This window comes from Podarcis liolepis, assembly GCF_965112155.1.
Source record: "Podarcis liolepis genome assembly, chromosome: Z".
In the NCBI taxonomy this organism is placed as follows: Eukaryota; Metazoa; Chordata; class Lepidosauria; order Squamata; family Lacertidae; genus Podarcis; species Podarcis liolepis.
In genome coordinates this window covers 16,040,870-16,064,659 of record NC_139570.1, presented here as the reverse complement: position 1 = coordinate 16,064,659, position 23,790 = coordinate 16,040,870, and the positions used below count along the sequence as shown (strand labels likewise).

General features: G+C 43.3%; 1 protein-coding gene across 1 annotated transcript in view; it reads right to left on the bottom strand.

The window, feature by feature from the left end:
• LOC310698071 (uncharacterized protein) overlaps window positions 1-23,790 on the bottom strand; it is a 318,973-nt gene that overhangs the window by 178,160 nt on the left and 117,023 nt on the right. The gene's annotated exons all lie outside the window — the stretch shown is intronic.

Below are 23,790 nucleotides of genomic sequence, written 5' to 3'. Positions count from 1 at the left end.
TGGTGATCTGTCGTGGAATAACCCAACTGAAGAAGATAACAGTGGTTACCTGGACCTGGTTGCTGGTTATGAAGGGGCCTCCATAACAGTTTAAGCTTCAGGGCCCCAAACATGTAGGTCCACCACTGAGGGTCACCCAGATCTTCTTGGGCTCCCCAGGTTGATGAGCCCCATCTGCCCCTCACTTCCCTCTGCAGCATGTGCAGAAACCACCTTCTTGACCATTGGACCCACTATTGGTCTCATCTGCTCAATTCACCAGAGCCTGTCTTCCCATTCGGAGGAAGTCCCCAGCTCACCAAGGGTTTGAGACTCATTGGGACGGCTACCCTCACCTAGTTTAGCCGGCCAGTCAAAGTCATTCCAAAGGGGTGGCTGCTGTCATTGACAGCTTCTAGAAGCCACAGGTGAGAGTTGAGTGCAGGGTAGGGACCAAAGGTGTACAAACGACTCCAGAAGGAGCACAGTATGTCCCCCACCAGAAGTACTACCCCTGCCCTAATTCCCCATACACCCCATTGCTGGATCCAGGAACCCATAAATTACAAGGGCCGCAGGCATCATGCAGACTGATCATCACCATCCAAACACAGAACAATCCTTGGGGAATGCCAGGTTGTTCCTAAATATCATGGAAATAGACATTGCAAAGAAGAGTGATGTATTTGTGTGGTCTTGCTATGAATTTTAAATGGGGAATAATTGACCTCTCCCCTCCAATTTCAATGTTTTAATCCTGGCTCAAGACTTCCTTAAGGGAGGGTTAATCACTCAGTGAGAGAACACCTGCTTTCTACACAAGTTCAGTTCTTGGCCCCTCTGGATCAGCTATCAGGTGATAAGAATGACGCCTTTCTCTTCTAGTAACCTTGATGAGCATGTGCCAGTCAGAGTAATTTATGCTGGACAAATAGTCTTGTATAAGGTGCCTTCCCATACTTTCCACCCTTTAGGACAAGAGGCAGGAACTGAGTTGTGATGAATGTGGAGGCAGCTAAACTTTTCCTCCACTATCGTAAAACACAGCAGATTCCTATGTCTGTTTTCTAGTCCGTCTTCTCAGACCCAGACACACAGCCCAAACAGAAATCAAATCAGGCAGAGATTTAAGAGAGTAATACATGAAACCCAATCAAATCATTGCAGGAGGTAAGACCCAGGGGGATTGCCTGAGAGTTGCTCTCACTTCTCATTGACTTAGCTCGTCCGCAAACAAAATAAATATGGAATTGTGTTTGCTTTGGCAGCATACAGGTGAAATGTGTATTGACAAGTGAAGCTTAATTTAGAGGGATGAGATTCTGACTCAACCACCTCTAGCGAGCGCTCGCTCTTTCCAGTCATGCAACTACTTTAAAAGGTGGGGAGGGAAGAGCCCAAGTTCCTTTTTTCATTTCTGAGGCCTAACTTTTGATGAAAACAAGCAATCCCTGAATTCAGCCAGTTTGAAGGGGTGGAAGCTGAGAGGGGAAGTTTCATAAGGAGTGCATCTTTGTGTGTGTGTGTGTGTGTGTGTGTGTGTGTAGCTTTTTACACAAACAAGTCAAGCATTAACAATTTTAAAAGCAATAATCAAGGAACAGCACTATTGACTCCATAAACTTTCTGTTGTGTTATAAGCAGCTATTGTGTATAACATGTTTCCTACTGGTTGTCTTTTCCTCTGGCCAAGTCTTTCAGAATTCACCATGTGTCTGTGGTGTCCTTGTTGTCGTCGTTGGGTCTCATTTCTGTCTTAGAAATCCATACCATTGGATAACAAAACCATCTTATTTGTTTTCATTTCTCATTACTACAACTTGATTAGGCAGTTTTCCATGTAGTGCTATGTGCCAAATCGTATTTGGAAGGAAGGACAACATTTTTGACGATGATTCAACCTGGATACAGAGCAAGGGTTGGATCCAGAGAACCGAGATTGACATAGGGCTGATGGAAGCCACCCCCTTTTCTGTCTTGCAGTTCCTCTGAACCACCAAAGAGGTTTTTTGTGATTCAAGGGGCCCTCTTGAAGGGCACAGGGATGAGGAGCAGGAAGCCACAGTGGGAAAAGTGAGTTACCCCAAATCAGGCAGAGGCAACCTGCTTGACTCTTCCTGCACATTAGCCTACAGTAGGTTTGGAGAGCCTTTCTCAGCCCAAGGGCCACACTCCCTAGTGGATGACTTTCTAGGAGCCGCATGCCAATGGATAGTGGAATTACCAATGTAACTCTTATCATTGTACAGTAGACTGCAGTCCAGCCAAACAGTAGCTAGAGGTTTCTATACTTATATCTCTTCATCCAGGCAAGCAATTCCACATTCAAACCATACTAAAACAATGGAGAACAGTTACTGAAGCCCATGGTTTGGGGAAGAAGCATGGGCTCAGCAGGAGTCTAGGGGCCAGTGGCGTCGCAAGGTGGGGGCGGGGGATGGTGCACCCCGGGTTCCTTGTCTGGGGGGTGACAAGAAGGCACCCCTTGGGCTGCTTGCCCTGCCACCCCGGCCCAGGCATAGCAGCATGAGCAGTCATTGCACCGCCGCAGCTGCATGTGAAGGGATCCTCCATTCACAGCTGCAGCCATGAGCAGAGGATCCCACCACCCTCTGTATGGCATTCGAGCGGCGCCAGCAGCAAACCACTATGCACAACGCATGCACGGTGTCGCACGCATGCGCTGTACATAGCGATGCTGCACATGCGCTGTACATAGCAGTTTGCTGCCAGCGCTGCTGAAGCGCCAAAAGGATGGCAGCGGGATCCCTCCGGCACTGGCAGGTGCTGCTTACGGTGAGCCGGGGGCCCCCCTCCCTGGCTCGCTGTAAGGGGCTACTGCTTTGCCGCTTTACAGTGAGCCGGGGAGGGAGGGAGGGGGACAGATGGGAGCCGTGGATCCCAAGAGGGCAAGCTGTGCTGCTTTGCCAGTGCCCTGGCAAAGCGGCATAGCTCCCCCCTTCCCTGATGGCTCGGGGTACTTGGGAGTCATGGGGGTGGGGGCGCAGAGACGTAGCAATGGGGCGAACCACCCCAGGTGTCATCACTGAGGGAGTGACATTCGGCGCCCGCCCATGACTCCCAAGCCTACCCTGAGCTGACGATGTGGGGTGACAAAATTTTTTTGCGCCGGGTACCACCTGGGCTTGCTACGCCTCTGCAAGGGGTCAGATATAAAGGCTGGGGTCAGATATAAAGGCAGTCAGATATAAAGGGGGCAGATATAAAGGCAGATATAAAGGCTGACCTCCTGGGTAGGGTTACGAGACATCCCCGGATTTGCAAATATGTCCCCAGACAAATTCCGTCCCCAGAATGTTCCCGGATTTTATTAAATGTCCCCGGGAAATGTGGCAGCGGCTGTCTCAGCAGCCTGGACCCAGGCTTTATTGAAAAAAATCTGGTAACCATAGGCTAACTGGATGCAGGAGAGGAGTTTAAGTGGGGAGGGAAAGAAAAACACTGAAGGGACAAGAAGCACGTGTGAGGGGAAGGAGGTGGCTAACTGGATGCAGGAGAGGGGAATTTTAGGGGCAGGGAAGAAAGGAAAGCAAAAGTTCTCCCCCCTCCCAAGCCAGACTCCCTCTCTCTCCCACCTGCATGTTTTCCAGCTGCCTGCGCGTCCCTGGCATGCTTCCCTGGACGCAGCAGCAGCACCAGAGCATGGAGAGGAGACGGCGGCTGTTGGCTGCGCTCCTAGCCGCCGGAAGCTGAGCTACGAGGGCTGGAGTCTGTGCGCAGTGTGGCTAGGAAGGAATTAGCAGGAAGGACACGATCCTTTCCCCTCTGCTTGCCATGAGGGCTAGGAATTTCCCTGCTCTTTGCTGCATTTGTCTGCCACTAGTCCCTTGCTCAGCGCATCTGCTTACTGCGAGGTGATGGCTGGCACTGAGCAACGGAAGGTGAAAGGATCGTGTCCACCTGCTAATTCCTTCCTAGCCGTGTCACTTCTCAGCAAGCAGACGCACTGAGCAAGGGGACTGGTGGCAGACAAACGCAACAAGCAGCAGGGAAATCCGCTGTGTTTAGCGTGTGTGCCGGGTGTGCGTCTTGTTTTGTTGGTGCTCGGTTGTGGGTACATGTTGTGTGCCTGTGCTTCGCTGAAGGAAAGGGGAGAGCTCCATTGGTGCTTATTGCCCATTGTTCCACGGCGGCTTTTCAGCCGATTCCCCATACCTTGCTTTCAACGCGTCCTATGTGTGTTTGCACCGGAGCTTTTAGAGAGGAGCAGCGTGCTGCACTTGGCATCCTGATGCTCATGCTCATCCCTCCCCTTTATGCCCCTTTCCTCTTTGGGGCATGCCAGCCACGCCTGGATTCTTTCGAACACTCCTGCACATTTCTTCCACAGGATTTAATACATCGCATGGCGGGGTTTTATTTTTGTTTTTAAATTAACCAAAGCTCAGTTTTAAAGCAAACTTTGATCTGTGGTGTTGACTTTTTTCTTTATTATTTTTTTAAATATTTTTTTTCTCTTTTAAAAAATATATATCATTTTTTATTTTTTATTTTTAAAAAAGTGTCCCCACTTTAATAAAAAAAAGGTGTTTTTTATTTTAAAATAAAATAAAAGCCCAGGTTTACAGCATTCAGAAGGGTCCCTTGACCCTTGGTAGGGCTTGGGAGTAGGGGTGCTATAGAGAGTTTCTTTGTGGGGAATGTCCTTCCTCACAGTGCCAGTTTTCTGAGATATGGTATGCAGGGACTGGTGAAAGACAATATTGATTAAATAGGGGCACCCCACATTTGGAATCTTCTCCCTTCTCATGTACAAACAGCACCAACACTGATTGTGTTTCTTTGCCAGATAGGAAAGTGGCTATTTATCCATTTGGCTAAGTGGTGTTCCTCAGTTTTTTGACGTTGTTAGTGTGTCAGAGTACATTGTTGTTTCTAGTTAAGTTGCTTTTAATTGAAATATTGTTTTATTGCTTTTTAATATTGTGTCTTACTCTGAAATTGTTTGAGAAATTAAGAGTGGGTTATACATAATTTGATTTAATAAATATAAATAGAATAACTATGTTCTGCTTTCAGGATCCAACTCATAGAGTTGGATAGAATATGCACACAGTTTCGAATGTGGGTTTTGAAACTGCTTTCCCATCTCACAACATGGCAACAACTAACCATGACATGATAAGAATTTTGATTATGCCCTGAGGTAAAAATAGGAAGGGTGGTCACTTTTCATTAACACTCCCAGCTTTAGGGAAAGGAATCCTACCTCAGCCATTTTCCAGGAGACTGGATGACGTTTACATTATGTAAATCAAACAGATTTTGCTATGTGATGGTGTCAGTAAGGCCATGTAAAGTAAATTCAGAGTGAAGGATCGTTTTCCTGCATGATATTGCCCTCAATCTGAATTGGTGCAGCTTGCTGTCAGTGGCATAGTCATTTAGCCAAATGTGAATCTTTTCTCTCCTCACCACTCTTCTTTCAAAACTTGTAGCTTAAACCTACTGCGAACTAAGGAGTGCTAGGCAGCACCATGAAGGTAACACCACACAAATAAACATCTGGGGCAGAATGAAGTATAGTTCCCGGCACCTGCCTTTCCTTCATATGATTCCTTCCCAAGAAAATGAGCATATGGGCCACTATCTCTCCAGGACTTATTTTGCTCATTGCCGAAATCCAGCTACCTGTGGGAAGGAACACAGCAGCTGTTTCCTATTACACTGCACTGCAGTTTAGAGCAGGAAATGAAAAACACACTCTCTGGAGCACTCTAAAGTGGTTCCTGTGGCCCACTAGTGGCTCTTTAAAATGAAAGCTTAGTGTCTGAAGAATCTGAACTTATGATGAAATTCTTGAGAACGTTTCAGAAACTGCATTTGACTTCCATCTCTAGAGAGGAGGAGATGGCGGCAGCAGTGGCAGCTTGGCTGATATTCCAAAGTGTGGAAAAACTAAGAACCTGAGTCAAAATGCTAACCCTGAAATCATGTAAGTGTTCAACTTGGGTATGTTGATAGTTTTCGAAAGCAGGTGACCACAGGTATGTGGATGTATGTGAGAGAAAGAGAAAGAGAAAGAGAGAGAGAGAGAGAGAGAGAGAGAGAGAGAGAGAGAGAGAGACTTTTCCATTGCTTCTAATATGGTAAAGGTAAAGGGACCATTAGGTCCAGTCGCGGACGACTCTGGGGTTGCGGCGTTCATCTTGCTTTATTGGCCGAGGGAGCTGGCATACAGCTTCCGGGTCATGTGGCCAGCATGACTAAGCCACTTCTGGCGAACCAGAGAAGCACGGAAACGCCGTTTACCTTCCCGCCGTAGCAGTACCTATTTATCTACTTGCACTTTGACGTGCTTTCGAACTGCTAGGTTGACAGGAGCAGGGATATGATATTTAATGGTTAATGCATATTTTCATGCTGGACTGTTATTCAATGCCTCTTCTTTTAGGAACATAGGAAACTGCCTGAAAGAATTGGTCCATCTAACTTAGACTTACAAACAAAAACTGGTAGCAATACTCCAGGGTTTTGTGCAGAGAAAACGTCTCAGCTGTACCTTGAGGGGGTTGAGGATCAAACCTGGGATGTTTTGCATGCAAAGCAGATGCTCCACCACTGAGCCATACCACCTAAAGAGCACCTAAATAATGTCAGATAGTGTGGTAAGTATGAACAAGCTGGGGCTGGGTATCTTTTCACTGGTCTTTCTATATAGCTTTCAGACCATCTTCAAACAACACGATGTGTTTCAGGCACACACTTCTACTGAAACCCCTTACATCAAATTGGAGCCCATTTCTTCCCACAGAAGCACTTCTGTTAAAAGGAGAACAGCTCATTGGCACTGGCCCCTTGCACAACTAGTGCTGGCTTAAGAATGCTTGCCTGTGCACACCTCACTGGTGCAGGGCAATATCATTACGATTTTCACAGCTGTACATCAGATAACTGACACCAAGAACTGGTTTGTACTTCATTCGGGATCAGCTCCTCTTCATCATGAATTGTGAAGCATTGCATTTGATCAGAAAAGCAAAACTGCTGGGCATTTCAGGGACTGATCAGAGAGCACATCGTTGGCGCACTCAACGGGACAAAGTCCGAGATCATGAATTCAATTTTGCACAATTACCATCACTTGGACACTGACAGTGAAGGAAGCTAGCGTATAATAACCAAGCACATAGGCAAGTGACGATTTAGTAAGATTTAATGGAACTATGATTTGAAGACTGGGGACTGGCAAGGAGGTTCAATTCGTCATTTGGAGTTCATTAATTATCACTTGTCCTAGAGGCAAAGGAAAAAGGTCTGCACTCATAATCTTATTTCCCCGCAAATGCATGGAGCAAACACTTGCCTTACTACAACTACTGTGATGGGAAAGTAGGGTAAATAAATCTACCCTCCTACTAGGGATGGAGGCCTTTGTTCAGGTTGCATTTTAAAGCAAACTAACCTAATTTGTCCAAAAGTTATATGTGTATATAAAGCCCATAACATGTTGGAACCAGTTTACCTATGACATTGGCTTACCCTACTTAACCCCTTCAGTCAGTGGAATTGGCACAACTACTGGTGCCACACAATACCCATTCTTCATTTGCAAAAACTCAATCATTTAGTGTGGCAGCATCTACTTTGGAACTCCCTGTCTGTTCTATCAAGCAGGCACCTTCCAGGTAGTCTTTTCGGCGCCTGCTAAAAAAATTCTAGTTTTTACAAACCTACCCAGGTACTTAGAAAGTTGAAGTATTATTAAATCTGTTTCAGTATTTTAACGCTTGTGTATTTTAAAGTGCTGGTGTAAATTCCTCTTGGTTTTATTGTTTTGTCTTCTTGTAAACAGCTTTGAGAGTTTTGTTTTCTTTCCTTTTTTGCAATCAAGCAGTGTATAAATTTAATGAAATAAATAAATAAGGCCTTCAAAGCAACACGGACAGAGTTAGAACGCAGACAGTGCTGAGCTGGATGGGTCAACGGTTTCACTCTGTATATTGCAGCTTCCTAGGCCCCTTTGTTAGTTGGGCTCACCCCCAGATTTACTATAGCATAGGAGAGCAGCATGATAAACAGCTGCAGGAAAATTTAGACAAATAGAATATATGCAAGCTGATTAGAATGATTGATGGCCGGCACATTCTATTTTATTCACACGTCTCCTTGTAAATCCCTGTTTGTTTCACAGCCAAGCAAAAAAGGCTGCCAAGAATTCATGGAGATTTCTCCCGGGCATTCTTGTTTCCAATACAGAGAAAGAAGACCTTAGAGTCTGGGGGCATGAGACCTTGGTTTAACCTTGTGAGCTGGAGGCAAGCCCTTGATCTCTCTTCACTGTTCTTGTTCCAACTGCCTAATTGCATCTTCCCAATTTTCTCTACTCTAGAGTGAGGGACGTTTGCTTGCTCATTGCCAACTCGTCCATCAAAGACTATCCCAAGCATGAATTCCCACTTAGTGATATCTGGCTACAGAAAGCAGTTGCCATTTTGACATTGGAGTTAATTCAAGGAAGATTTGTTATTTATTTTTCATAACAGTCCATAAAACCACCTAGGTCAACTTTTTTTTTGGGGGGGGGGGAGGAAGACATTAATGTTACACAGAATTCTTTATTTTGGATGTGATTAAGCTAGGACCGCCCTTCAATTTCTCTTATACCAGTGTCCATGAATAAAAATACAACCCCATTTTTTTTGTATTGCCGTACACATGTATTCACATGTAACGCTCAATGCATGTAGAGTCTGTATAGTTGAGGCACCTGAATCAACAACTGCATACTCTTTCACACAAATACTTGCACACATGTAGCTATAGATAGACTTTTGTTCAGTATAACAAGGGAACAAACCTTATGACTGGCTCAGATAAGCATGGCTAAAGGAAATGATCTGAGTTTTCAGATATGAAGAGACCCGATCTGCACCTCAGGGGTTAATATGCTCAGGGCTAGTATGAAACTTAGTTCTTCACTAGTTCTCACACTTTCAAAATGTTCTGACACAGTACTCAGCATCAGAAAGCATTTTAAAATGTGTATTTTAAAAACACATATTTGGAGGGAAGCTACATTTCAAAATTTTTACATCTTAAAAAGGAGAGACATCACCTTGCCAACAAAGGTCCGTATAGTTAAAGCCATGGTTTTCCCATGTGATGTATGGAAGTGAGAGCTGGACCATAAAGAAGGCTGATCGTCGAAGAATTGATGCTTTTGAATTATGGTGCTGTAGGAGACTCTTGAGAGTCCCATGGACTGCAAGAAGATCAAACGCATCCATTCTTAAGGAAATTAGTCCTGAGTGCTCACTGGAAGGACAGATCCTGAAGCTGAGGATCCAGTACTTTGGCCACCTCATGAGAAGAGCCTAGGGCTTGCCAATCAGAAAGTTGGTGGTTCGAATCCCTGTGATGGGATGAGCTCCTGTTGCTCGATTCGTGCTCCTGCCAACCTATCAGTTCAAAAGCAAGTGCAAGTAGATAAATAAGTACCTCACCGGCGGGAAGGTAAAAGGCATTTCCGTGTGCTGCTCTGGTTCGCCAGAAGCGGCTTAGTCATGCTGGCCACATGACCCGGAAGCTGTACGCCAGCTTCTTCGGCCAATAAAGCGAGATGAGTGCCGCAACCCCAGAGTCGGTCACGACTGGACCTAATGGTCAGGGGTCCCTTTACCTTTACATTTCAAAATATGATTTTGAAATTTATGATAAATGTGATTTTTGATTTTTGTTTTAAATGGCAAATTAATTGATGGGGGAATGGAACAAACTTATTGGGAAATGCACATTAGAGTGAGTTGGATAAGAAAGGGCTTTTTTTTTTTTTTTTTTTTTTTTTTTTGCATTTCTAGCACAAAGTCAGTTTCAGCAGGAGAAACCAAAATGCGAAAAGGCCTGCTTTGCAGCATCCATGCGATCCATTCTAGAGGTGGCAATAAGCCAACAGAACCCTTTAAAACACAGTGAGAGGCACAGTGAGACTTAGCTTCAAATGAGCTTCCTGGGGCAGCTTTGTCAGGAAACATTTTCTTTGAGCCATTAGCAAGAGCTCCACCCAACCCAGAAAAGCCTCTGGCTGGCGAGCTCTATTGGCTAGCTTGGACCATCAATCAGTAAGCTTTGGAGGGTGGGCTTAACTTCCAAGATGCCTAGCAAGCTAGGCTCACAAGGCAAGCAAATTAGGGGGTACACACAAACTTTTAAAATTGATTTTTAATGACTTTGAAAACAGGACAAAATGCATCCCATTTGAAGTTCAACCAGGACAGGGGATGCTGTTGTTCAAAAATGGGACAATCCTGTTTTTTAAGGGATGGGTAGTGTAATGGGTTTGAGTTACTCGTGCGTAAACTGTCCCCGTTAGGGGGCTTAATTGCCTGGGTTAAACCGTCCTGACTGCATAGCCCATCTCAGCGTGGCTGCCTCAGTCGCTAGCAGAATCTGTCTGTGGGTGTTTCTTAAACCTTTTCCAGCATAAAAGCTGTTTGACTCCCAATCGTCTCCGCCTCTCACTGCGCAGGAGTCTTCTGCGCAGGGAGGGCGTGGGTAGTGGAGGACCTGTGCTCTCCTCACTGATGTCCAGGGAAGAATCCCGGAGCTCTCCCTCCGCTTCCCCCATTTGCCCCCCTTGATCCCTTGTGTTACGCCGATTTCCTTCCTCCTCTACCAAGCTGCGTCTCCCCCTGGTGCTGGTACCTTCCCCTGCAGAATCGGGGAGCCTCTCCTTCACCTTTCACTCTGATGTCAGTTCCCTGACAGGTAGCAACCCTATGAGAGTTATGGTACAACTTCCCATCCCTGTCCATTGCAGCATTTAGCAGTAATAATGCTATTTATCACTGCCTCCCAATCATCTAATACCTTTCTCGTGCTGTTTTTGAGCACAGAATCCCCCTTGAAAGAGGGACTTGTTCACCCATTCTTTTTAAATGTACATGAATGATGCCATGTATATGGATGACACCATATAAACAAAGAAATAAGCAAGCAATGAGCTAAATAATTTGGTTTATGCCACAGTAAGTGTGTTAGTTGTTGTGGAAGGATGCTCTGGTGCCTGAGAATGAAGCATTTTAGGACATTTAAAGCTACAACGAGCTTTTGCTGCAAATGGTCACTACAACCAAAAAGAACAGTGAATTTTATGTAAGACCCGAAAGGCATAAAAAAGGATAAATCTCTCTGGAGCATTGCAGCACATCATTGGTCTCGTCCCGAGAATGTCCTTTTGTTCACCTTCTGCCAGGCTAGCTCCGTTTACATGCAGAAATATTTCTGGTCTGCAACATTTGTGCTAAGAACTGGAGGGTCTTTTTAGGACTATGAACTGTGACGCTTCAATAACAAGAGTCCTTTCCTGGCTCAGTGGCCCAGAATAAAGGTTGCAATAGATGGGGAAAGGGTAGAGTTGGGAGAAAGAGGGAAAGTTCTGAATTAACCTGGGAGGATGATGTGCTCTGACAGTAGGAAGCAGCTACTCTCGTGCTTTGCTGCAGTGGTAGAAGAAGAAATACAGGCTGAAGGCACAGCACAGGGTAGACAATAGAATTTCTGCTGAAGAATGGAAGAACCAGGGTCACGGAATTCTATACATGATCCAGAGGATGCACATAGAAGAGATGGTTGTACAGTGAGTTAATTCCATGCTATTTTGGTCTCATTGGTGCTGAATTATAGGTTTATACCATGCCATTCCACCCTACTCTATGCATTTTACTCCTGCTTTGCTGTGAGTGCTATCAACTTTTCCATGCAACTTTTGTGCAAAATACATATTTTTATTGCACGACTTAGCTCTATGCAGTTTTCTGTGTGGCTTCACCGTTGGCACATGCACCAATTTCAAACATCAACAATGTATGAGAAGTATACTTACATTTCCTCAGATGACTGAGAGGCTGTCACTGTAGAGCACTGTAGAGTGCATCCTACAATCCCTTGGCATCTTGCCCACCATCATCTTATACAAGCCTCCAAAAAGCTAAATGCCTTAAAAAAATCAATTTAAGAATACTCACCTGCACCTGTGTGCTACATAGAATTATTGTCCTCTTTTGAGCCTCTTTTGAAGCTCAGCAACATGCTGAAGTAATACCCCGTACTGCCAAATTCTCATTGAGCCAAGATTTGCTCAATTGTGTTTGCTGCAGAGTGGTAGGATGGGAACAAGGGAAATAGCAAGTCACATCTTTGTGTGTGTGTGTGTGTGTGTGTGTGTGTGTGTGTGTGTGTGTTTTACACCTGATTTTGCTGAACGGCTGGGTAGTGTCATCCAATTAATGTAACAACCTGTTAAAAGCATATTTGGGCACTCAACTCCATGCAATTCCAATCATTCAAGGGGGAGAATGGGGCCACACTCACTGGCCCCACCCACACTCAAGGGCCTGGACCTACCATTTCCAAAAAGTCTGGAAAAGTCTGAAGTGAGGAGGCTGTTCTCATTGCTAATGGAGATGATAAAAATACAAATACAATGCTGGAATGCAATGTGGTAGACAGAGCAGGCTTCCTGCTTCAGACATTCTGGGTCTTTGAATTATAAATAACAGAGCTCAAATTATACCTACTTCAATCAACTGTTGGAAAACCTTGTTACATTTTTTGAAGCCATCGAGTTCATTTAACAGTAATGAATAAAAAATAGACCATGAATAAAAATAGACCAAGTTGTAATAAACTCATCTTGCCATTGCCTCTTATCTCTTATTCTTAATGAAAAATGTGAGTTTAGCCACTGAGCCAAGCTCCAACATTGTTTCTGACTGCTCCTTTATGGATGGGGTTGTGTGCACTCTCCATTTAGATGCCTACATAACCCTTACAGCAGTGACCTTATGAGAGGCTAGTTCTTTACACTATGCTTTCACCAAGTCATTCGTATAATGTAGTAAGAAAAATCAGGGTCTTATAGGATCTCATTCCATTTGATACTAATGGCCCTACCATTAGGCAAAGTGAGTCAACTGCCTCAGTCAACTTCTAGGAGACAGTTCCCTGGCTGTTCCCATCTGTTGCAAGTCAGAGCTCTGTATTATATATGACCCCAAATAATAATAATAATAATAATAATAATAATAATAATAATAATATGGCAGTTTAAAGGAGCCCTGATCTGATGCCCCGGGATGATCTCAGCTGACCCAAGCCCTGAATTCTCCCCACTTCTCCTCACCACCAAACTGCCTTCCCTTTTGACAGTCCTGGATCACTCTGGATGAACCTGATCTGATCCTGAGTGGTACAGGGCTTCTCCAGCCGGATCTGGTTGAATCCCAGGTTGACCCAAATTGGCCTAAGCCAGTTTGGGATATGGAACCCAGCTGGGTTTGGTGCACAGCCCTGCTAGCTCTCTGAATTAAGCTAGCCTGCTGCCTCAGGTGCAGTGGCGGATTCTCTTAGGTCACTAGTACTGAAGGAAGACACTGCTGCCAATTCAGACAGCTTCTGTATGTCGAATGGGGAGGGAGAGGGAGCTATCTAGTCCCTCACCTCAAGGCGCAAAATGTCTTGGGCTAGCCCAGCGCATAGACACATACACATTCCCCTTACGTTATCCAAGAGATATGCTTACCCACTAACCTCTTTAATCTGAGATTATCCCAGAGTGTTCTCCATTCAACATACAGTTGGATTTTGCAGACTTCAGAAAAAGCAAAGGTAGAAGAACCTTTCTCTTCTTTCTTTTTTCTTTTGCTGCTCTCACTAATATTTTCATATATCTCTGTTAGCAGTAGCAGGCTTTACACAAAACTGTTACTAGCTGCGACAAAACAGTCTTAATAAGAGTTTCAGTGGCTCCTCGCCTATGATCCGATGCGTTACATATACTGTCACTCTTCAGCAAAACGCCTAGCACCTATATTAAGCTTTAAAAATACCAGTGTTTTTAAACAAAAACACCACTTTCAAATACTGTGCACAGATGACACATTGGAAATGAGATTTGCTTCCTACTGTGGAGAACTTCAGAGACAGGGAATGTTGCCAGACAGGTAAGGGCTTTTTCTGGATTTTAAAAAAATCAATAATTTCATTGTTCTATTCTTTTTGTAAACCCCTTTAATAGTTTTTTTTCCTTTTTCTTTCAATCAAGCAGTGTATAAATCTTAGGAAACAAATTACAGAATATAGTAATTGCTTGATTAAAGCAACCACAACAATTATTGGGGAAGGGCCATAAGCTCAGGAGCAGAGCATCTACCTTGCATACAGAATATCTGATGCCAAGAGCAAAAACCCTGAGGAGCTACTGGCAGCCAGTTGAATAACCTGGACTAATGGGCTGTCTAATGGTCATAGGAAGCTTCCTATGTTCCTATTACAGAAGCAGCAGCAGCAACAACAACCTGTTGCACTCCCAACATTTTAGACTATGGCTTCCATCAGCCCCAGCCAGCGCAACCATTCTTGTTGCCGTTCAAAACATCTGGAGCGCATCAGGTTGGCGAATGCTGCCTTTTGCAGAGGCATTGATTTGCTTAGAGCGCTATGTATTTTACGTGGCTGCCACCTTAGCAAGCTTTGCTCCCAAACACAAAAGCAGAGACTGAAGAGGTTTTCATCATGTAGTTGGCTGAAAGCCACTGAAACAGGGGAGTTTATCCTTCAGAGCGGTCCTTTTTCTTTATGTGAAAGGGATTATGCCTCTTGTGATTTGGTGCACTTTTAAAGTAGCCATGGCACCATAAATAATGCTTTAAGAGAGAGGAACGATTTAGGGGCTGAGCAGAAGGGCAATTTCAGAGAGCCTGGAAAGCACCTGAATTTTCGCAGAATCACTTAACCCTGACCCTTTTTCATGTGTCACAGCTACTAAAGTAGATGATTAATATTAGGAATATGATATCTTGGAAGAATGCCAGTTGAAGGAAAGGACTAAGTATTTGAATTAATTCTACCAGCCATCTCACTTTGGTATGTATTTAATTTGACTGCATATTAAGAAGATAGATATGTCTATTATTGGGCAAGAAAGGGGCTTTGCTTGAATAATAACATTACACCCCATTTAGAAATGATGTAGTTTGGAAAATATGGCATTTACTGAACCTAAATGTAATTTGAAAGTGGTTTTAATACTGCTGGTGAAACCTCCGCCTTGACATACATTTTCTGTTCATAAAAATGAAGAAGACTACAGCTGCATTTCTATGCACACTTACTACCTGGTGGCAAATTTAATTTAACTCCATGGGACTTCTGAGTAAACATGGCTGGGATCAGACTGGTCTGTGACTATGAAGAGCCATATGGGATGAAGAGCATGTTCCTGAGGTCCCAAGTAGGATCTCTGGCATTTCTCTGGCATTGGAGCACAAGGCTACCAATAACTGCTAGTCATGCTGGCTCTGTCCTACCTCCACTGTAAAAGACATTATTCTTCTGGATATCAGCTGTTAGGAATAACTAGTGAATGAACTGCTATTGCACTCAGGTCCTGCTGGCAGGCTTCCTATTGGCATTTGCCTGACCACGGGAAGCTGTTCTCAGGCAGCAGTACCTAAGAACTTAGCACAGCCCTGCTAGATCAGACCAGCATCTGACTAGTCTAGCATCCTGCATCCCACACTGGCCACTCAGGTGCCTCCAAGAAACCAGCATGCAGGGCCTGAAGGCATTCAGCAGCATGCTAGTTCACTTCCTCATCATTACTAATGGCCATTAAGGGATTTATCCTCTGTGGATTATTTTAATCCCTGCTTTTAAAGCCATCCAAGATGACCATCAACGCATTTTGTGCAGTGAATTAATTAGGTGCTGTGTGAAATTATATTGCATTTGACCCAAGTCAGTTTCACTGTGTGATCCAATCATTCTAGTATTATGAGGACAGAATAACTTCTCCCCGGCGACTTTCTCAACACAATGGTTTTGTTTGTTTGTTTCAGTGATAAAACTATGAATATGAAAAGAGATCACTAATGCATGAGAAAATGGCATGTCAACAGTACATTTACAATGGGCTGCTTATCTCATGAAGGATATCCATGAACGTGATGTGATGGTGTTTCATTTTCTTGCAATGATAGGATCTGCCTAGTAAAGCAAACTGCTGGGAACACGCTGATATACCAATAGACCAACTATATTCAGGCTTGCGAGAGGATAGAAGGGAAGTCATATAATGCTGCCCAGAAGCTGATCAACAGAAAATCAGTCACTGGGACAAATGACCAAGTGGCATAAGGGGTACCTTCAGCAACTATCCCTTCATTCAAGAATGGATCCATTGATAAATGAACATATTGGCCTACACATAAAGCATACAGGAGGAGGCTTAACAAGGTAGCTATAACTGCAGATGTTGTCTGATCTTGTTCATCCTGATGTTTCTGTTAAACTAAAATTGGATTTAAAGGACATGCCCCCAAACCAGGGAAATGTCTAAATTTCTCCCTCCTCTTACCCTCTTAGTATTAGTATTAACCCTAACCCTAACCCAAGGAGGAAGTGTGTGTGTGTGTGCGCGCGCGCATAAATCAAAACACGTTAACAAATAGAGGAATGTAAGATTGTTCCTCCACCTTCACTCACATTCTGCTGTGTCAAGAGTGGGAAGACATTGGCTATGGCACTTCAGATTTTTGCTCCTATTACCACTTTAGGAACGTGGCCTTATCTGCTGTGATTCAAAGTTGGTCTTCAGCTACAAAGTGCTATGTTAGAAAGAGAAGCTGGTCATATAGATATATATTCATTTATTAAATTTCTATACCACCCTTCCTCTGAGGACCCCAAGGCAGTTTACAAGATAAAAACACTAAAATACATAACATAGTTAAGAAACAAAAACAATATCCTGCCCCCAATTCAAGTACAGTGATACCTTGGGTTATAGACGCTTCAGGTTACAGACTCTGCTAACCCAGAAATAGTACCTCGGGTTAAGAACTTTACTTTAGGATGAGAACAGAAATTGCATGGTGGCGGTGCGGTGGCAGCTGGAGGCCCCATTAGCTAAAGAGGTACCTCAGGTGAAGAACAGTTTCAGGTTAAGAATGGACCTCCAGAATGAATTAAGTTCTTAACCCGAGGTACCACTGTACTTCTTACAACATAGTTTGCATACATTGTACTATATTTTTCTAACCTTGAAAAGTGAACGCAATGTACTTTTGTGTTCCAGAATGTCTATTAAGTAGGGTCTGTTAAATTGTTATGGAATATACCAAGGGCACCTGAAACTCCCCTCCACTCTTTAACAGACATGTTAACAAATAGAGGAACTGCACTGTTAAAATTTCATGCTAGATCCCATTTTATCAAAGCCACATTGTTCAGTAAGTTATATGGCTAAGATTCATTGGTTAAAAAGAATTTGATCCAATAACTAATTACATACCTTGCATACATTGCACTTCATATCTTCAACATAAATTTATGTTACCGGTGTGACTTACAATGTAGTATGAAACAATAAAAGTATTTTTAGAAGTAAAATAAAACATACAAAATAACAAACGTAAACATCACCGATCAATTCAAACAGATAGAGCACTTATATTAGTTTAAGATATAGATAGATAGATAGATAGATAGATAGATAGATAGATATAGATAAAATCTTAATATTAGCTATTCTTAAAGATCCAGGGGAGGAGAAATGTTTTTGCCTGGAGCTGAAATAATAGTGGTGATGACAACATAATGCATTATTATTAAAATTAGTAGTAGTAGTAGTAGATAAGATGATGATGATAGTAGTAGTAGTAATAATAATAGTAATAAATAATAATAATAATAATAATAATAATAATAATAATAATAATAATAATATACTCCTGTGTGTGAAAGAATAGTAAATATGTCTTCCATTATGGTACCAGCTGAGAGGTAAGCAAGCATCATCTAGAAACAATCAATGTTCTTTTATTTAAGAACATTATTATTATTTAAGAACATTATTATTATTTAAGAACATTATTAAGATCTAATAACTCAATAATTTGTACCACTCAGTCAAGTAAATAATATACAATTCATCAAATAAAATGAAAGAAACTACGGGTTTTTTATTATTATTACATGCTAAGTGTTAAGGCATCAACTACCCAAGGCTATAATATTTTGTTTCCCACAGTGGAACACACTGACTTGCTAGAAAATTTTGTCTTTACAATAGAAGTTGAGTGCCCTACATAGTTCATCTTTGAGTTGCCATTCTGCTGTTTGATGTGATAAGGGTTGGCAGATCCAGCTGACAGGTTCCCATGATATTTGGAGGTCTTTAGAAGAGGATGCATGTTAGGCATGTGGTCATTGCTGTAAAGTTTTAGAAGCTCTGATCTCTGCCAATTCAAAATTCCAAGTCTCTCATTACTTTCCCACCAAATAAAGGTTAAAGCATCCCAGAGCACAAGTACTCTTTAATGAAGTAATTATGAAATTGGTATTACGTAATGAGGCAATATGTTCTAAGAATAAATATTTATGAAGCGGCTCTGAGAACAGACATTGCATTTGATTAAACTTCCACATCCCATATGTTCATTGCAACGTTCATTGTGGGTATCAAAATGAGAGGGCACATTTGAGACGTAGTGGATAGTTTGCTGATTCAAGTTGCCATAAACTGGGCCTAATGAAGAACAGTCAACATTTGACTATTTTAATGTACTTACAGATAATCCAAGCTGCATAACATTTCATTATCTGCCCCCTCTTTTCTTGAATTCAGGCAAAAATGCCCCAACCTACTGCTGCAAAGGGGATGGAATCATGTGGCCAGTGGAGTCAATCACTCTAGGACATACATAGACTTTTTAAAGGTCTGGCACCCACTCAGGGCCTGTCTCTTTCTTCCAGCCTGATAGCCTGCTCACCTTCCCTTTTATTAGCCGATTGCCCATCTGATGAAGATTTGTGTGTGTGTTCCATCACCTTTTTACCAGCTACTCCATATTGCTGTTGATTTGGCCTGGATGGGTTTCATTTGATGTAGGGGTAGGTAGCACAGGCAGGGAGGTATATTATATCATAGACCTTGTAGGGAATCAGAGGCACTATTTAGATGAGGAGCACTTGAGCAACGATCTTCACATTGCTACATGGCTTGGGATAGGGGGGTATATGTTTATGGGTGGTTTTTTGGCTCCGGAACCTGATCAGCAGGGGCAGGGTGGACTAGCAGAATGCCCTTTGATATGGCACTAAGAAGCCCAATACTGTTGAAGGGGCTTGAACATGGGTAGCATTGCTTAAGTGATATGCTTTGGTGATTTTCTCTTCTACGTTCTCAGATCTGAGTTACCTGCAGGTAGGGATGGAAGAGCAATTCAATTCGGTATGCATTTAAGGCTGAATATATCAAATCTGCACGGTCTGTAACAATATGCAGGCTGAAACACAGCTATCCTTTGAAATCCGCACTTATCTGAATTTTTCAAAGCAGCCCTCCAACCAATGTTTATAAACGTGTATCTATTAATTGTACATAAAAATGAAGAAAAAAATGAAGTGAAAGCAATATACAAGAACACATCGTATTAGAGGAAATTGCTTGCGAAAATGTGTACATCAGTCGAAACTGCATATAAAAATGTGTTAATTAGGGAAAAAAATTCACACTAATTGATGAATTTTGCTAATTGCTTCAAAATGTAGAAAACTGAATTTTGGAATGGAAAAAATCCAAAACTGAGAGATCTGAAATTGGCAAGTCTGAAGTAGAGTTTATTTGCTGCAGACCTTCTATATGTTGTGATCATTTAACCATAAACTTGTCCTGTGTCTTTATTCTGAGTGTGGGGACAAGTAGATGCTAAGCATCACATTCCCAGAGCTCATGGATTTGTATCAATTTGGATTTCTGGTCAATTTCAGTTTCCAGCTGAAATATTTTGGGATAATGTCTGCCTGCTCTGACAATAAAAGGCAATTTCATGTACCAGTTAGTAGGGATGTAAACCTGCACATTTTTTATTGTGATGCTAGGTATGGGATTTCTGAAGATGTGTTACATAACACATGGTTGGGTGATGTTGCACTATAGTTGTGGATCTAATTTAATGTAATGTAGCCCACTAATAACCTTCTGCTTCCACTCATCCCTTCCCTTTCTTCCCTCTCACTGGTCTGTGAGCTCAGAGGAGCCATCTATGCTGGAAGAGCCAAAGACAATGATTCTGTCATTGTTTTGTTTACCTTGCTTACTTTGGGGCACAGAGAGAAACAGACAATATGTGATTTCTGAAACACTGCTTGGCTACTCCACCATTAGTGTCTTATAGTTTGTCCCAATATTACAGAATCTTTGGTTCTGAATGTGTTTGACTTGAAATCTTAATTATATAGTCATCTCCAGCTCCATATATATTAAAGCTTTTCTGCAGAGCTAAAAAGCTGCTGATTTGACTGGCGTGATTTGCATGTCATTAGCAAGAGACCTGGTGCCCTCCAGTATCCACTAGCATTTCCGCGGGCTCTTGCCTCCCCTAGCAGTGGTTTTGTGTTTTGGCTTGTGGTATTGCTAAGATGGAAGAGGCAATAAATTACCCTTATTACCTTAATCATCACAAGATTGCTGAATAAGCTTCACTCCATCATACAGAAATCACATCCCAGCAGCTGCTACAGCTCTTTAAGATTAGCTGCTGTTTCCAAGCAGCAAGGATATGAGTCAATCAATATAAAAAGCATTACGATTGCACAGAGTACCACATGCAACAGACTCTTGCATATAGTTCAGGCTCTGATTGTATCTCTAGAGAGTTTACACATCTGATGTGAATTAATACAGTAATAGGATCCTTGGAGGCATTTTCATTGCAAATTGCAAATGCAAATCAGTGTGATAGGCCAGATTTTTCTTATACTTCCTCTTGAAATACATTTCTCGTACCAGTGTCTCACTCTCAATTTTGTAACAGGACTTGGAATTGTGCTCAAATGAATAGCGTTGTGGAGATGAAAACAGTTATGCTAAGTGCCTAACAAGGGGAAATGGCCAATCTGTTGCCCAAGGGATCAAATACAATAGGAACATCTACTAGTAAAGGCAGCTCATCCGGAGAATCATCATCTTGGCCAGCCTCTTCAAAATATGGAAACAAACTGGCAATTTCAGGGGCTGCAATTTTCAATCTGACTGGCATCTCTTAATTCATTTTGGTGCATTGTGCTCACTGTAGGATATATCTGTCAGCAATTAAACTTGTTATTAATGGTAGTAGTACAGCTCAGTTAACCATGTGTCACCTTCACCCTAACCATATTAGTTCAGCAATATGGTACAAAGTCCAGCAAAGGGGCTCCCTACTGGTAGGAAAATCATTTCTGCAGAAATGGTAACTCCAGCCAGTGTCGGCCCAAGATACTTTGTCACCTGGGGTAAACCACTAAATGCCAGGCCCCTACCAGGGAAGAAAGGGTGAGTGGAGATCTGCACTGGGAACAAGGGTCGGGGGAATGAAATCATCCTTCCCTGATGGTTGAAGTGGGGGATTGAAGTCCATTGTTGCGGAGAAAGGAGCCTACTCTGAATCATGCTGTGTGCATGCAGAACTCAGGAGACTCCAGTGAGCAGCTCCCACCATTTCCTCCTTAGGGGTGGGAGGATACCAGCAGTGCCTCCTATTTGCCGAGAAGCCGCTGTGGAGGCAGCCCTGAAAAGCGGCCTCTTGGCAAAGAGGAGGCACTGATTATGGTCTCCTACACCCTTGGGGAGGAAATGGTGGATGCTGCCCTCTGGAGTCTCCAGGGAGTGTTCTGCAACCATTGCCACTGCAGCGGTAGGTGACACATTCCTTGGAGGCCAGACCTGCTGCCCTTGTGGATTCTGCTGCCCGAGGTAATCACCTTACCTTGCCTCATGCATGCACCGGCCATGACTCCAGCCATTAAATATTCATTTGAGATTGTTCCCATTTGAAATATTATCTTTTTTATCTCTTTTTTATCATGTTGTTGTTGTTTAGTCGTTTAGTCGTGTCCGACTCTTCGTGACCCCATGAACCAGAGCACGCCAGGCACTCCTGTCTTCCACTGCCTCCCGCAGTTTGGTCAGACTCATGTTTGTAGCTTCGAGAACAGTGTCCAACCATCTCATCCTCTGTCGTCCCCTTCTTCTTGTGCCCTCCATCTTTCCCAACATCAGGGTCTTTTCCAGGGAGTTTTCTCTTCTCATGAGGTGGCCAAAGTATTGGAGCCTCAGCTTCACAATCTGTCCTTCCAGTGAGCACTCAGGGCTGATTTCCTTAAGAATGGATACGTTTGATCTTCTTGCAGTCCATGGGACTCTCAAGAGTCTCCTCCAGCACCATAATTCTATCTGCTACCACTGCTTTCATTAGAGAATATCAATAAGGGAAACCATTCTACTATCAGAAATGTCCTTTCGATATTTTTAATGCATTGTTAACAGTTTATATGGTTGGGGGGATATATTCTGATGGGCAATAGACAGACTGAGTTTATCTTTGTGATGCAACAGGGTCAGGTGACTTGTTAACCTTTGCAATCCATGATGATGTTTCTATCCTTGCTCAGCAATATCCCATTTTCATAGGGCTTCTACTCTAACCTAGTCAGGTAGTTCTTAATTCCTTCAAGAACATGTGTGAAGCTTCATCAGCAGGCTGTCAACTTAGCTCTAATATGGTGCTGTGCACTGGATCCATCACTTGTCTTCAGAAACACAAACAATCTAAGTGACTTATGATGCCATCCTCCAATTGGGTTTTATCAACTGCGAATGCTAAGTTGATTATCATCATGGGGCAGCTCAGTGCTGAAGAACATTATCTGGGACTTTATCAGCCTTGGCAGCACCATCTCTAATGACAGCTCTTTGGATCAAGAGACATCAAAAGAATACAAAAGGAAAGCCAGGCTTTTGAAATACTTTGCCACAAGGGTACTCCACCAGCATACTATCCAACTGTCAACAGAACTGATCATCACTTTTACATGGGTGTGAAATATGGACAGATCACTGCAGGCATATCAAGCAACTTGAAAGATTTCACATGTGCTATCTACTAGGTCTTCTGGCAAGGTAGTGTCAGATTTTGCACTTGTTGAAAATAATAATAAAAAACAGATCAGCAAGGCATTTATCATTAAAGGCCAACTTTGGTGTGTGTGTGTTTAAAACTGACCTGCCCAATGCAAGACTTTCAGGCTACGCTTTCCACAGAGGGCTTGTCCTTCTGGTTGGCTGTCTCCATTTGTTACTTGTTTGGTCACCCAGCATGCTTGGTGTTGTCAAAGCAGCTTGGTCACTATTACCATGCATATATGCATCATAGCACTAGAAGCATGCTATGTATTGCACCAAACTCAAATATTATCCCTCTGTAGAAGACTTAGAGCTTCCCTTGACATTGCCCTTGTCTTTGCAAATGAGTGATTGGATAAAGACATTTCTCTGCCTTTGGAAGAAGAAACCTATCATGGTCTCAACACTGGACAAAGCAAGCAAGGAAGTACAAGGACAGGGGTCACCAAACTTTTTCTGGAGGGGGCAGGTTCACTGTCCCTCGGACCTTGTGGGGGGCTGGACCCCCCACCCTCCCAAAAGCACCCCCTCCCAAAAGGACCCCTGCTGCCGCCACTCACACCGCCGCCGCCTCATCTCCCGCAGTGTTTTCATTGTCCTCTGCCTCTGCACAGAGCCCATGCTGTTAGCCTGGGTGGCAGAGGCAGCCTTTGCGCCGCTTCCGCTTCCTTCTGCTCGGCTTTTTCTGCTCGACCACCTTTGAGCTCAGCCACTTCCTTCCTGCTGAGGTGGCCAAGCAGTAGCAAGCGGCCCAGCAGGAAGAGCCGAGCGGGAGGAAGTGCCGATGGCACAGAGGCCACGTCAGCATAGCCACCCTCCCAGAGGTGTCTGTGGTTTCTGAT